General features: G+C 35.9%; 1 protein-coding gene across 3 annotated transcripts in view; it reads right to left on the reverse strand.

Annotated features, from left to right (window-relative positions):
• Positions 1–14,928: 14,928 nt before the first annotated feature.
• GRIA2 (glutamate ionotropic receptor AMPA type subunit 2) overlaps positions 14,929–15,778 on the reverse strand; it is a 153,045-nt gene continuing 152,195 nt past the window's right edge. For all 3 annotated transcript variants that reach the window (XM_055336198.1, XM_055336197.1, XM_055336200.1), the window contains one exon: positions 14,929–15,778. This exon is cut by the window's right edge and continues 1,791 nt beyond it. The gene's annotated coding sequence lies outside the window, so the exon portion shown is untranslated.

The raw sequence follows: 15,778 nt of genomic DNA on the forward strand, positions 1-15,778 counted from the left end.
GGGGAGAACATGGGCAGAGGCCCCAAGAGGAGCACAGTGTGGCCTCCTCAAGGGAAAAGGCAAGGATGAGTTATGACAGAATCAGAGTGAGGGAGGGGGAAAGTCAGGGGGGTGCAGGACCTTGTTGTAGGCCCTGAGAGGAAGTTTGGATTTATTCTGAGTAAGATGGAAATTCACCAGAGAGACTGAAGCAAGGGATAAATATGATATTTTATCTATATCTTTAAGATATCTCTCTGACCAGTCTGAAGATCATATATATACAATGCTATGACTGGGGAAGAAGGGAGAAAGAAGAAAGAAAGAAAAAAAGAAAGAAGAAAGAAAGAAAGAAAGAAAGAAAGAAAGAAAGAAAGAAAGAAAGAAAAGAAAAGAAAGAAAGAAAGAAAGAAAGAAAGAAAGAAAGAAAAGAAAGAAAGAAAGAAAAGAAAGAAAGAAAGAAAGAAAGAAGAGGGAAGGAAGGAAGGAAGAAAAAAAGAAAGAAACAGAAAAAGGAGGGAGGAAGGAAAGAAGAAGGAAAGAAGGAACGAACGAAGGAAGGAAGGAGAAGGAAGACAAATAATTAAAAAAAAAACCTTTTGGGGGGACCTGGGTGGCTCAGTGGTTGAGCGTCTGCCTTTGGCCCAGAGCGTGATCCTGGAGTCCTGGGATCGAGTTCCGCATCGGGCTCCCTGCATGGAGCCTGCTTCTCCCTCTGCCTGTGTCTCTGCCTCTCTGTCTGTGTCTCTCATGAATAAATAAATAAAATCTTTAAAAAAAAAAAAAACCTTTTTATAACTGATGCCCTTTTGCCTATTGAAAGTTCAACTTCTTTAATAGCCGCCTCAGATTCCATTCATTCAATTTTAGCTTAGCAAGAAAAAGGAAGTCACTCTGCTCTTTGGACAATAGGTCCTCTAAAACAACAACAATATTTAGCTAGAAAAAAAAAACATATTCTTCATAATAGATGCCCTAAATAATATGATGTCTTCCCAAAGGAAAGAGATTCAGAATATAGGATACAGCACACTACGTGTAGTGGGAAGATTTCCTCGGGCATAAGTAAATTCTTGTGTAGGCTGAAACAGCTTCATAAAGATGTCTTCAGGATGCTTGTTTCGGAAAAAGTTTTCAGGCTACAGTTGATTTTCCCTTTCATTATCCCTGTTAATTTAGCACAAAGGAACATTATAAGGATTTATGATTCCTTGTGGTAAATGTTGGGTAGAAAAAATCAGCAAATGAATGAGATAAGCCCATAGTTATTACTATGAAATCATAATTTGTTGTCACGAACTATAAATAATAGTCTATGATAGAAGCAAGGAAATTAAACTTATAAAGAAATGCCAATTAGAGATGCAGACAATGATTTTATAAAATGATATCTGGAGAAATGTTATTAATAACATCTAAATTGAGAAATAGCCTTCATGCCTAATGATTGTAGGAAAATAGTTTTGGAAACATATTCATTTGTAAGCCCTTCCAATAATGTTTTCGCAGACTGGCGAGTCAAAGAAATGCTCACTTGTAAACTGACATGGGACGATGCAAGGTCACATAGGTTGCTCCCACCTTAGGCTAAGCTCTGTGTCGTATACGTTAAAGCCTTATATCATGTGATCTTCATCATTGTAAAAAGTAGCTACTGTTTCTAACTCCATTTCCCTGATGTGTTAAGAGTGGATAGATTAAATGAATTTCCAACTGACACATAACAGTTGGTACAGCAACCTATTTGATTTGAACCTTGTGTATCTGCTTCCAAAGCTCACGCTCTTCATCAGGACTTGCCCTCTTTTCCTTAGAATTGTTACGAATACTCAGCTTAATTGTCAGGGTGATTGAATTTCATTTTTTTAAAGATTTTATTTATTTATTCATGATAAGCACAGACGGAGAGAGACAGACACAGGCCAAGGGAGAAGCAGGTTCCTTGCAAGAAGCCTGATGTGGGACTCAATCCCCGATCCCGGGATCATGCCCTGAGCCAAAGGCAGACACTCAATGGCTGAGCTGCCCAGGTGTCCCTTGAATTTCTTTTTTATTGTTTATTTCTCTCATGCTAATGTGCAGCCAACAAAACACTCAGAACTAGTGTGATTCCATCCAGAACCTTAAATAACAAGTCACCCACTATAATTCTGACATGCTTAAAATGTGCACTCCTGGTATCTCATTAACATATGAAATCAGGGTTTTGCAAAGCGCCTCTGTTTCCATAACCATGATGCCATCACAGTAAGCAAAGTTTTCTTAAAAAAAAAAAAAGTTTTCTTGAACCTTTTAGTTGTGAATTCCTATACTGTACCTTTTACACTTGGTCCTTGTTTCATTTCACTGAATAATGAAAGCATGATATCTAATATGTATTCATTTTACATGTTGCTCATGTTGACATCTAAGGGGATACTAATTTTGCCTCTTTCTCTGCTGACCAGCTTCCAATTATCAGATTCATCCTAGACATCATCTGCCATAGAACTTCCAGAAGTACCATTTTCTCTGATACTCCATTAATATGACTACTTATAGGACACCAGACTTTCTGATGTTATTCCATCTTCACTGAATGCTTCTTTCCAATCCTCTTCACTGATCATCCTTCAACTCCTACTTCTAAGCATTGCAGTGCCCAAGACTCAACAGTTCAAACTGCTCGTGGTTATTTCATCCATACCTATGGCGGTAAGTGCAATCTCTTGACTGATGACTCTCAAATTGTGCATCTCAACATGAATATATCCAAAGGCCCACTTGACAGTCTCATGTGGAGGTCTAAATAGTATTTCAAACTCTTATGACCAAAATAAGCTTCTTGATTTTCCACTCCATCCCATAAACAATATTAAACAATGAAATAAGCAAGGAAGCAAACAAGACACCACAAAAGACCCCTGCTCCTGCTCTCTCTCATTTCCAGCCTTAATAACTAACACCACCACACCATTTACCTCTAAGGGCTAAGCTTACACCCTCACCTATAATCCATCATCACACCTTGAGGTTTTATCTTTAAAGTGTCTCCAGTTCACTCACATCTCACACGACTGCAAAGTGTCATGGCTCACCTGGACTCTCAGCACAGCTTCTAATCGGACTGCCTACTTTTGAGTTTGCTGCCATACTCGCTAGTTTTAATCACCAGCTCAATCGCAGGCTCTATGACCTTTCACTTCATTTCTGCATCTGTTTCCTCATTTGTTCAATAAGGAAAATGGTATTAACTGTCTCAAAGATTTGATGCATGACATAAGGTATTCAAGAGAAAATGTTTTCCACAGTGTTGGCACATCATTAGCAGTTAGTTATTACTTTTGAGTCAATGTTAATAGTCGATTTTTTTTTATTTATGATAGTCACAGAGAGAGAGAGAGAGAGAGGCAGAGACATAGGCAGAGGGAGAAGCAGGCTCCATGCACCGGGAGCCCGACGCGGGACTCGATCCCGGGTCTCCAGGATCACGCCCTGAGCCAAAGACAGGCGCCAAACCGCTGCGCCACCCAGGGATCCCTAATAGTCGATTTTAATACATAAATTTGGTCACGTCACTTCTCTGTTGCAAAGTCTCCACTGACATCCATCACACTTGATCAAAATCCAAAGTTCTTAACATAACTCCCAAACTCTAAAAGATCTGGACCATTATTACATCTGACCCCATTTCTAACTACTGTCTCCCAGCTTACTGTGTGCACGCCCATCATTTTCCCAGTGTTTCCTGAATTTTCTAAGCTCTTCCAGACTCATTTCATGTTTCCAGATGCCTCTGCTTATACCTCTTCACCCAAAACTTTGCAACACTCTATTTCATTTATGTTTTTGCTCAGATTTTACCCAAATTTCAGGGTAACATTCCATTCTTGGCTATAAAAAATAATACCCCCTAACACTCTCTTTTTACGTTGCTTTATTTTGCTTCATATCACTCATGACAACCTGATATACATTTATTTGCCCATTTGTTCAAGTTCCTCTTAAAAGCAAGTAAACGCAATGAAAATATAGACTGTATCATCAAGTTTTTTTGTTCACCTCCATGTTTCCAGCATCTGGAATAGTCCCTAGTACCAAAGGTGTGCAATAAATATTAGGTGAATGAAGGATTGACTAAAATGTATTATGATTGTCTTGTCGCATGTCTTTCTCCCCTGTAGACTGCAACCTATTTTCATTGCTTGATGAGTAAAAAGCACTCAGTGAATGAATGAACATAATACAATCAGAAAGAGCATGCCCTTGGAAGATATAATTAGGAAAGGTGTGATGTAGATATAACTCTTTACACCTGGAAAGCCAAATATTTTATTTACAGAAAATCTGAACTACTTCTTTTCTTTCCTGGTTATCATTTCTGATAAATATTTTGTTCCTTGTTATTAAGGTGCAGGTTAGTTACTGCAAATATGACATAACTGGTTGCATAAAAACAGCTGCCCGTATCTTTGACACCTAAAAACAGATCCAATTATTAAAAGCTAATGAACATAGTTTGAGCAGTTCTTGACACAAATTTAGTTGTCTCACTTCAATGAGTGAGATTCCCCTTGACTTTGAACATGGTTGTGCCTTTTTCATGGGTTATTATGGCCTAGATCCCAATTTCAGTGGCAGAGACAATTTCCAGTGGAGAAAAGAGAGGGCAAGGGACTGAAGACAAGAGTGGTGTTGCAGTACCTGGTGGAAGGTTTGAGAAACAGACTGGAGGCTCCGCAGAACACTTGAACGGTCAAACCCTCTTAATGTCCTTATGCTTCCAAATATTTCTTTCACAAGATTTTTCTAGAAGCTCCCGCAGGAGTTCGTATTGTCAGAAATACATTTCGTTTGAAATTCCCTTTGCTAAAAGCAGCTTGAAAGAGATAGCAGACATCATGTCTGTTCCAAGCATTAATCGAGATGTGTTTCCTGCCCAAAGGGAAGGTGCACAGATTCATTTGATCTCTTTAAGAACAAAGAGGAAAAACTCATTGAGACTTTAATAGTGGATTCACTGAGAGTCATTTCAGTCAAGTCTAGTGTACGTGAATCTATTCTGGGGTAAAGAAAACATGGCAGTGGACAAGTGCACGCACACGTCACTTTCTGACCTGAACAGGAACATGAGGGCACAGGCCTAACCACACTCAGGTGCCAGCTGGAGAGGAGGGCAGCAGGATACACATAAAAAAACTGGGGCTGGAAGCCAAAGAGCTGGTTCCCGTAGTTCTGCTGCTGACCTTTCCTAACTTCTGGAACATGGGCAACTTTCAGGACTTCTTCATTCGTCACACTTGTCAGCATGGATGCTAGCCAGCAAGATTGCAGTAAGCAGCATGTGGCTGTTACGTGGTTCAAGCAACCACCGCGCTCTGGGAAGGGGACCGCATGGCCCTTGCTGGGGAGGGCTGGCTCCTAAACAAAATACTTCAGGAGCTACAGAGTAATGCAGGGTAGAGAGAAGATGCTGATGCTGCAGGTAAGCAAGAGAGGGCATTCTAGTCCATCTCCCCTGCTGTGCTATCCTCCAGACTTCTCTGTCATTATCTGGTTTGCAAGATTTGTGCTGTCTCATCTGCCTGAAATGCTCTTCCACCGACAGACTCGAGACTTTGTTATAACTCCCACCTGTCCTGTAAATCTCAGCTTGAATGGCATTTTCTCCTAGGAGGCTCACCAGAGCCCGCTCAGACTAGAGCCACCTCGTCCCCATGGCACAATCTCTTTCATAATTCAGCTCTTCTTGTGACTGCTTGTGCAAAATCTCTTATTGGTCGCACCAGAAGTTCTAAAGGGTGAGGACTCTCTGTGTTTTATTCAAAACTTACCATCACAGTACAATACAAAATGCTCAATATGTCTTTCTTGGGTGAATTAATGAGTAATTTTAATCCACATCTCTGAGTGATTGGGAATATAGTAAGGAGACAGAAGAGGAATGAGACATATGTAAAGGACAAGTAATGAATTTGGAGAAAATCTTGAACAATTTGCTTTTTCACGTACAATAGGCGAAATTAAGTGCCAGAAGTATCGTGTATTATTGTATGGTATAGAGCCTGTCACATAATATATGTTCAATAAATATTGGTTGAGTAAATAAATGTACAATTAAATGAATGCATAGACAGTTAACATAAACCCTCCGGGCCTCTGATTGAAAACATTTTAGGTGTGACTATAACACAGGCAACAACACTTAACTGTTAAAATGAAATGAATTACAATTTCAAGAATGGAAATAAAAGGATTATTTGGGGATTTTTTTCCTATGAGGTTTATACTTGTTCAAAATACCTTGGTTAGCGCATTTGTATGTGCTCATAAATGTGATTGTGAGGGGGCAAAGAGAGGCTCTCAAACGGTTTTTTTTTCTAAATGTGCAAAAATGGTAAAAATATTATTTGTATTTTTTCTACATATAAGAAGGCTCACATTTATAATAGTTACTTAAAGTGTCAAATGTAACCACAAAGACTTACTGGAGGCAGGAACAATTTTTGCTGGAAAGATAAATTCAGTTTCGAATATGTTCAGATGGAAATGTTTATGGGCATTTCCCAATGTAGCTGAGGCTTAGGGCAAGATTTGAAATCTCTTCTGTCCTATTTCATTAAGGCACAGTGAATCTAACAGTATCAGACTCATTAAATCCCTGTATTAAAAGGACAGATATATATGTAAAATATTTAAAATAGTGACTGGCAACTGATATTCAATAGATATTAGCCTTTTTTTGAGATTTATGTATTTCTTTGAAAGAAAGAGAGAGCAAGCAAGCAGGGGAGGGGCAGAGGGAAAGAGAGAGAGAGAGAGAAACTATAGCGAACGCCTTATGAATTCGGAGCCCAGTGCGGGGCTTGATGTCAAGACCCTAAGATCATGATCTGAGCAGAAACTAAGAGTTAGATGCTTAACTGACTGCGCCACCCAGGTGCCCTGGATATTTGCCATTATTCTAATAACGTTGGTGATATGAGTATGAAAAAGTCTACTGGAGAGTGGAATATATAGGTCTAGAACTGAGAGATCAGGGTTATCCACACACATTTGGGAAAACTCAGTACAGAGATGATTATTAAATCTATAATGAAAAATGGATTTCCCTACAGAGAGAGAATAATTGGAGAAAAATTGAGATAGAAGGGAAAAAGTCTCCCAGGAATACTTATATTCACATTGTGGATAGTAGGGTTTATCCAGTGAAGGAGCTAAGAAGAAATTGGAACAATGTGATCCTTTTTAAAAGGACGTCATTACAAAGATTGCTAAACAAAATACATGTCTATTGAACTAGAAGATACTTGCAGGATTGGTCATAAAATATGACTTTAAAAAAACAGCATTATATAAAAATAATGTGCTATAAAAAGGTCCTTTGGAAAAGGGGCTGATTTATGTTGAACTTTGCCTCCATTTGCTTAGTAACTCTGCTCTTGCTCCAAACTCAGCAGACCGAAAGCTAATGTGGTGCACCCTCTTTAGATGGCAGTTTAGCAATTCTCTATTCTTACTGGAGTGTATCCAGTATCCAGGATCAGGGATCTCTAGCCTAAGTGACTTATTACAGTAGCCTTTCCGATTACACATCCCATGGTCCCAAGGGGACTCTACTGAATACTTTTTTTTCTCCAATTTATTATATATCCAGTGATGTTTGAGTACTCATTATATATCTAAGCTCCCAGCATTTGTCTGGCTCTTTGATGAGTCCAGTTCTTAATTATCTTTTTTTAAATTCATTAAAATTTTTTTTCAGAATACATTTTTAATCACTTAGAATCATATTGCTGACACCATCACACCCTGATACGAAACCTGCTTCTACCTCTTACCAGCCACATGACTTTGAACAAATTATTTCACCTGTGTCTTTGTGCCTCAGATCCCTTATTTGTAAAATGAGGGTTATGACAATAGTATGAACCTCATTGAATGAGGCCTTGCACATAATATGTGCTTTATAAGTATAACCTATTATGATTATTTGTTTATTTGTTTTTTAAAGATTTTATTTATTTATTCATGGGAGAGAGAGAGAGAGAGAGAGAGAGAGAGAGAGAGAGAGAGGCAGAGACACAGGCAGAGGCAGGAGCAAGCTCCATGCAGGGAGCTCAACGTGGGACTCCATCCCAGGTCTCCAGGATCAGGCCCTGGGCTGAAGGCAGCGCTAAACCGCTGAGCCACCCGGGCTGCCCTATTATGATTATTTTGAAGAAATATTAAATACTCCAGGATGAAAAAGACATATTTATTCCCCGCCTTCAGGAAGCTCACAGTATAATAATGGAAATAAATGTTTAAGCAAATCACAGAAAATATAGCATCACTGTTGTATTAGGGAGATGTTTACTAGGTACAGCATTTGAACACACAAAGTACTGGATCAGCTCTGCTTGGGGTGCAGGGGGTGTGGGAGATCCAGGTTAGATGTGACAAGAAAAGACAATCTTCACATGCTACTTGAGAGATTACTAGGCTTATGCCAAATTATGTATTTTTGTAATGTCTTATTAATAGAGAAGGGGAAATTAAATGGGAATCATTATCATGTGGATATCTGTGAATGAGAGCTGGCCAAATGGATAGGGCACATTATGAAAAACAGAGAAAAAACAGAAAAAGTGAAAATAGTAAATTATGGATGTTTTTCAGGCATAAATGATAAATTCTATGCTTTAAAATATTTTGTTTTGCCATTGTATTTGGAAAGATAGCATGTTAATAGGCATAATGTGATAATGTGAGAATATAAATATAAGCCTGAGAACCAAATCTGAAAATGTTTTGAAATTTACACATTGCTATGCAGTAATACTGTTTTTATACGCAGAAGTTTTATATAAACTACAAACCCAGATATTATTTTTATAACCAAATAGAGCTAAAGTCACTCTTCAGAAACATATTAAAAATAAACGTTAAAATGTATATTTGAGGGATCCCTGGGTGGCAGCAGCGGTTTAGCGCCTGCCTTTGGCCCAGGGCGCGATCCTGGAGACCCTGGATCGAATCCCACGTCGGGCTCCCTGCATGGAGCCTGCTTCTCCCTCTGCCTGTGTCTCTGCCTCTCTCTCTCTCTGTGACTATCATGAATAAATAAATAAAATCTTAAAAAAAATAAAAATAAAAAAATAAAATGTATATTTGACATTATATACTCAATCTATGGCTTTAACCACTTCTTAAAATTTTTACTTGCAAAGTATTTTCACATTGACTGGAAGCAAGTTAATGTATAATAATGGTAGGTTGTTTGTATTTTTAATCCTACTTTTTTCAAAAATGGTCTTGGGACAGCCAATAAACAAAGATGGGCATGTGTATTTCTTTGCTAATTACTAGATTGAATGATTATGTTTTCCTCATAAATATTTAAGACATCAAAAAAATAAGACATCAAGAAAAATAAATGTAAGTACTTACTTAAAAATGTGTAATAACATTTAAAATTGTATTTCTATTGTCATTCAGTTTCTCTGGCCAATTTATGCCATCTATCCCAAAGGGAGTATGAAAAGTTTCTGGATACAGATTCAATCACAAGAGTATATCCTAATTCGGGCAGCCCAGGTGGCTCAGCGGTTTAGTGCCACCTTCGGCCCAGGGTGTGATCCTGGAGACCTGGGATTGAGTCCCACATTGGGCTCCCTCAATGGAGCCTGCTTCTCCCTCTGCCTGTGTCTCTGCCTCTCTCTCTGTTTCTCTCATGAATAAATAAATAAAATCTTAAAAAAAAGAGTGTATCCTAATTCAAAAGTTACAGCATGAGTTTTCGAAATAAAAATGTCTTTTTTTGGTAGAGCACTCCTACTCTTCTAATATATAGCTGTTTGAGAACTAAAGGGATCCTATCTGGTAAAGGGAGGTGAAGGGTGGAGAATAGGGCTGGAATTGGGAACCAACCCTGGTCATAATCTTGACTTATCCTTTCCCAGCCATATTCGGTTGGCCAATGACTTAACCTCTATGCCTCAGTCAGTATAATCAGGGAAATGGGTGTCCTGACGATAATCGTGACACTGAAAATTATATTAGTAACTAATTGTCCTTTGATGTTGGAAACTGTTACTCAGATAGTTGAGATACATGCTTTTCTTCCCATCTCCAGAAAATCATTTCCAGATATTGAAGCACAATTTTATTCCCCATGTGTTGTTCTTGTTATTATTATTGTTGTTGTTGTATTATGATGAAAATGATGAAGATGACACATGATATAAATGTGACCAGCTTCTCTCCTGTGCAGAGATAATTTGACAGCTAATTATGAAATACAAATCTTGGAGACTAAATTTTGGAGAATCAAATACCTTAAAATAAATTTCAAATAAAAAATATTTGAAGGTATAATTTCGTGCTTGAGTTTAGTCACTTTGATTCTTATATGTCCTACTTAAATAGTTCCTTCATTTTTTAAAATCCCTTTAAAATCTCTATAATAATTTACTGCAATCCATGTAAGATTTTTTGAGTTAAAAAATTCATAAGGTATGTCAGCAATGTTATAAATAATTAGCAGAATAAATGCTACAGAGGATGTGGAATTTTTTTAATACACACATGAACATACACACGCACAGAAACATAAACAACATTAAATAAAAATGAACAAAGACATGTTTATCTCTTTAACACAAAAGCTGACAAGATAATGCACATAGAACAGACTTGGAAGGTTTTTAAGATACAGACTAAATATAGTTATAAACTGAGAATGCATTTTAATCTAAAATGAACCCCAAATAAATATGACAGCTTCACACTGCTTATACATATTAACCCTCACTGAGAACGAAGGCACATATTTGTAAGAAGAATATGTAAAGACTGATATGTTGTCTATGATTTTCAGAATCATGAAAAATTTATGGTTACATATGCTTGTAACTCATGACTTAGACTTCAGTATACTTTTCCTCTTTGATCAGTTGAGATAACAAAGCCAAACCAAATCTAATTTGGGGAGGGAATGAAGGCAGTTTATAATACTACAGATTTCCATTTTCATAAGTATTTTAAGAACCTTGCAAATTATTTTTATGAGGCTATTTCCTGCTAAATCTGTAAGGACTTACACAAAGTTGTTTTTAGATATGGTTCAAATATATCAATAGCTTAAAATTGTAACAGGCAAAGGATTTTTTTTTTGTAACACAAAATTCTTGAACATAAGATTCTTGGTGTTGGGGGGGGTGATTTTTACATAAAAACTCTCTAAATTACATTACAATGAGCCAAAAAAAGAAATGGAAAATATGCACAAGTTGACTTATAATTGATTTTGGTTCCAATTCTTACCAAATGGACTTCCTTAGCTATTAATATTGGCAATGTAATGGGTGATAATTAAATTCCATGGCTATAACATATGAATTCCTAAATGTAAATGTATTTTTCTTTGGTTTAGGAAACCCAACAAAAGGGCAAATTCCTTCAAAATGCTTTCCATCTGAAATTAAATATCCTCATTTAACTTGTGTGATTTAATGTAAATGTTTAAGTAAAATTTTACAAGTGATAGTGACTTTCATTTTAAGAATTTTCATGAATAAATTCTCAGTTGGCAGACTCATCATTATAAAATTATGAGCTTGTTTCAAAAATATTTTTTTCTTTAATTTTTGTTGTAGTTTGAACATAAGATACCGTTTAGCTGCTGAGCAAAACATGTTGAGTGATATTTGAATTAAATGCTCATCTAAAGAATTAGATACTAGACTTATGTAAGCCATGCAGATGGCAACAATTTCATATTACTAAACTGCAATTTGTTAATGGTTTTGATTTGACACTGACAATACAGATAGAGAGACTGATCAGATACCAAATAAATTTATATAGACAAGCACAATTTACACAATCTAAATTTTGAGAGAGAGAAAAACATGAGTCCATATTTACGGAGGGTGTTGATGAATGTTATCAGATATGTGCTCTTAAGTTAAGAACGGTTGGGACAGAAATATAGAACTCTTGAATGTCATTGTTATCCATATCCTCACAATAGTATTTCTAAGTGAATGAGATCAAAGAACTGCATGCTTTAAAGAAAATATACTTAATCCTCAGAATAGAGGTTTCAAATTTAGCCCTTGCCTTCCGTTTATGTTTATCCAAGATACATTCAATAAATGTTTTTTTCTTAGATAGAATGAATGAGTAACTGAATGATGGAAAGAAGACAGAACTACTTTTCTAATGTTTTGAGACGAGGAAACAAGTTTGGAACTAAATGCCAAAACCTTTTTCTGCATCAAGTGGCACTCCAGTGCACAAACTCATTCCTTCAAACCATTTTTTTAAAGAAGACACAATGTTACATTATGTTTTAAATAATCCTATGAAGTTTCCTTGCATCATTGCCATGAGATAGTCCTAGTATCCATATACTCCAGTTGAGAAGACAGAGACAAAGGGAGGCGTGAAACAAGGAGAGATAAAGCTAGAATCCTGGTTTTTGACTCCCTCCCAAGTGCTTAATCCTCTCCCCCACACTCCAATTTACAATAAAATGAAATTGGCACATTAACCTGAAAGGAAAAAAAAAAAGAAAGAAAAATGACCAAATTCGTTCAGCGAATTCAGGCATATCCAATGAAGTAACAGTGAGTCTATGCTTATCCGAAAAGGAATTCGGTTGTGATAATAGCACAGCTGACTTATACCTACTGGGGAAAAAAGGCAATTAAAGAATAGTCAGGAAGCGCTTGAAATGGAATTCAACTAGAGAATTGGTTTGTGCTCATTGTAAAGTGACTTTAAAAAGAGATTCTGATGAGCAAACATATTAAAAATAGTGTTCTCACTCTTCCTTCTCCATTGAAGAACCTCCCACTTGCTACAGAAATTCTATAAATTGTGCGGCTCTTTAAGTACATGGAGGAGTATCACACATTTGCGATTATTGGGTCAGAATATGTGAGTCACGCAGAACTAGAGCTTCGCAGAAAAATTTTTATTTCATTGGAGAAATTCTTAGTCATTTGTTACAGTTATTGAGAAGACTCTGAAACTGTCAGATGTGTCTTTGACAGAGCGAACGGTAGTCCAAGTGCCCTCCAAGCAAGATCTCTCGTGAAAGACAGGCCAGAAATAGATGGGATAACACGGAGAAAAAGCAAAAAGGCAAGATGAATGAAACTAAAAAATGAGGGACCATATATGAAAAATGGCAGCTGTACTTAAGGGCAGGAAGAGAATGGAAAATGGTAAAGCAAGAAGGAAATTGATAGAGACAGGATGTACAATGAGTACACAAATTCTTATGATCGAGATTCACTCCAGGCACTTCCTTGCTTGCACTGGGTAGTAACCTGTCATTTGTGTTAGTCCCCGTGCCTGAATACCATATTTATAAATATGTTTGAACCTTCATGTACTTAGAGTGCCATATGCTGTCTATGAGCTGCTGTTATTTTAAAACATAGAAATAGAGAAAATATAATTTATTGATAGAACCTAATCGAATTTCCAGCATCACAGTCTAACCAAAGCAATACATTAAGAGAATGAACCCCTCCTTTTAATGGAATTTGATACAGCTTTCACAAACCATTTAATACATCTCCTGATTTTTATTCAAAATGTCATGATGATTCATTTATACTTACCCGTCTTTCATGTTGGTGATGAAAACTAAACCAATTTTAAGTATTAGAACCCCTTGCACAAAATTATTCTATTTTTAAACGTATATTTACCTCATTCTTTTATTTCCTTTAATAAGCCTACTTTGAGTTCATATAAAATTTGTGAGACTTCACTAATAAACTCTCCAAAGTTCATAGTATATTACTAATAAACCACATTGTCAACTAAAATTGCTAAGACAGAGAATTTATACAACTAATTTAAAACACCTACTTACTTCATCCAAATTAGAGGTAACTGGAATATTTGCCTAAATTACAATTCATTTTACATGGCAGATTAGAGGGCTCTCAAAGTGAAAGAGATAATAAATTCTATCCAGCTAAAAAACAAATTAACCCACAGATACATTTCAAGATAGAAGTGGTTCTTGAGTTATTTAAATTTATTAGATTCATAATTCTGCGATGTAATGAGATAGGGAATAGAAAGAAAGGGAGAAAACACATTGAATTCTATTCTAATTAGTTTTAGTAAGGGTTCTTTTTAAATGGTATGGTCAAGGTGTTGTATTGCAATCATCGTGTAGGGTTATTCTACTAATGCTTGTCTGCATTTGCTTAATTTATTACCATGACCACTAAAATATTTAGAGTATTTGCAGAGTGGAAAGTCAAGATTACTGTATTTTTAAGCAGATGCATTTGCATACTCACTCATTAAACGTTAAATATATTAAACCCCACAAAACTTTTAAAAGAAATTTTAATGTGCCTTTTTGAAGAGCTAAAATATCTTAATAATTTTAGAATTTACCTGCAAAAGACTGTCTACATATTAAAATGATCACCTTTATAAAAAGTCTTAATCAGAACTTCAAGAGTTTTAGTTTCTCTTTAGATCTCTTGGCAAAACAGTAAATGAGCACACTTTAGAGCATGTAAGCCTGGAAATTGTGTTCCCTTATGGACTTTTAAAAGCAAGTCACCATTCTGGCTCTTTAATAGGTCTATAAAAGCAACTGACCTCCCAACACACAGTGCAATGGCTACTGATAGCAATGTAGGACATTTCTATCTACCAAAAAATAAGAAATGTGATAAATTCAGTCTTATTTCTTCATATGCCCAAAGCACTTAATGATTGTAGATTTGGAATATCAAAAATGTTACTCTGGCTAAATGTTATTTTAGCTAAAAAAAAATGTTATTTCTACTCTACTACGTTTATACTTAGTTGACATAGAAACTGAGCAAAGATGTCCTTGTTTGATAGAAATAGGTTTGGGGATACACTTAAATATACTTTTTGATTTCTCATTATTATTAGTTTGAAGAACTATTCAGTAAAAAAAAAATAAAGATCTTTGCCTTTTGTAAGAACATGTTTTATGTATGATTGAAGTTTTTACAACACTCCGAAAAAGCCATCCGATGTTAGATTTAAAAATAAAATCAAAAGCATTTTTCGACATAGTACACATGAAAAATTGGAAATTCCAATATCTTCAATAGAAGTTGTAGAAAGTGTATGTCTCCTTGGAGTTTGACACCCACTTAACACAGCAGAAAATAAGGTACTATACTGTAAACAAAAAAGTACAGTAAAGGACAGTTGTAAATTTACATAAGAATAGTTCATAAACATTTTGGTCTTTCCATAACAGTTTTTATATAAAATGAATAAAAAAACCTTTAGACAGCTGTCATCACTCTTGTTTGACCACTTTTCACTTATATGCACACAGACATATTTATATAGCAATATATTGATGCACCGTTACATGGATATTAGACTATGATTACTGCTTTGTAACTGAGATGTGCATTATCCAATCAACATTATCCATAGTTGAAATACTCTTACATTAATGTATTCTTGTCATGTTGTATCTATAAAAACATGAAAATATAACTTTACATTATTTCAATTATTTACATTAGTTCAAGCTTGACAGAGAAAAATTGATAAGCTACAATTTTTAGAAGAGTAGGCCCAGAGGTACAATAAATAGCATTGATTGTATAGAGTCATCTTTTTCATTTTTAAAAACTCATTTTAAGTACAATATGGAAACAATTAGTCTGCAATTTGGTCATTCTAGCATTTATTATTAAAACTTAAAGTGCACCTCCAACATTCCTGATGAGGAGAAATGCACTAAAATTATATTGTATTATCTTGGAATTTGTGATCAGGGACAGTTAAATTTGGTAAAGAA

Source organism: Nyctereutes procyonoides, unplaced genomic scaffold (assembly GCF_905146905.1).
Source record: "Nyctereutes procyonoides isolate TBG_1078 unplaced genomic scaffold, NYPRO_anot_genome, whole genome shotgun sequence".
NCBI lineage: Eukaryota > Metazoa > Chordata > Mammalia > Carnivora > Canidae > Nyctereutes > Nyctereutes procyonoides.